Source organism: Colobus angolensis, unplaced genomic scaffold, assembly GCF_000951035.1.
Source record: "Colobus angolensis palliatus isolate OR3802 unplaced genomic scaffold, Cang.pa_1.0 Scaffold27, whole genome shotgun sequence".
NCBI lineage: Eukaryota > Metazoa > Chordata > Mammalia > Primates > Cercopithecidae > Colobus > Colobus angolensis.
In genome coordinates this window covers 19,074,958-19,075,599 of record NW_012115932.1, presented here as the reverse complement: position 1 = coordinate 19,075,599, position 642 = coordinate 19,074,958, and positions in this window count along the sequence as shown.

Here is a 642-nt window from a genome sequence, read left to right as displayed (position 1 = left end):
ATAAAAAAGACATGAAAACCATGCATACTGAAAAGGAAGTTTTACAGGATACATCACTAACCATTGAATTTCATGCAGAAGGATCGGCAGGTTCAAGGTTCCCGAGGAGGGAGAGAAATAGCAGTGAGTTTTGAGTGGGTGGGGAGGGCGAGAGGCTCCCCAGAGAGACTGGGCCACTGTGGGCCTTCTGAGCTGTGGAAGGCTCTGGGTTTTAGTCTAAGATCAAAGAAGAGCTATGACAGGGTTTTGAGGAGAGAAGTGACGGGGTTGATTTATCATTTTAACATACAGCTCATGGCTGCCATGGAAAGCGGGACTATCAGGGCCGGGGTGGAGAGGAGGCTGGAGATGAGGTCAGGGCTGTGTCCATCTGAGCAGAGCCTGGGGCGGTACCCTTTCTGTACAGGTCTGTACCTCACACTGTAAGTCACTGAGTCCCAGGGCTTATTGGACTCTCCAGAAGATCAGGAGTTCCTCCACCAACTCTGGCATGAGGTAGAGTCAGGTAGAGATGGGCTCATGTGGGTCTTGACTCTACTGACCCCCCATGACACTGAAACTCTCCTGATCCCATCACCCAAGAACCAAACTGTCCCACACTCTTGCCCCTGAGTGATCAAGCTCTAATCATGGCCTCCCTTG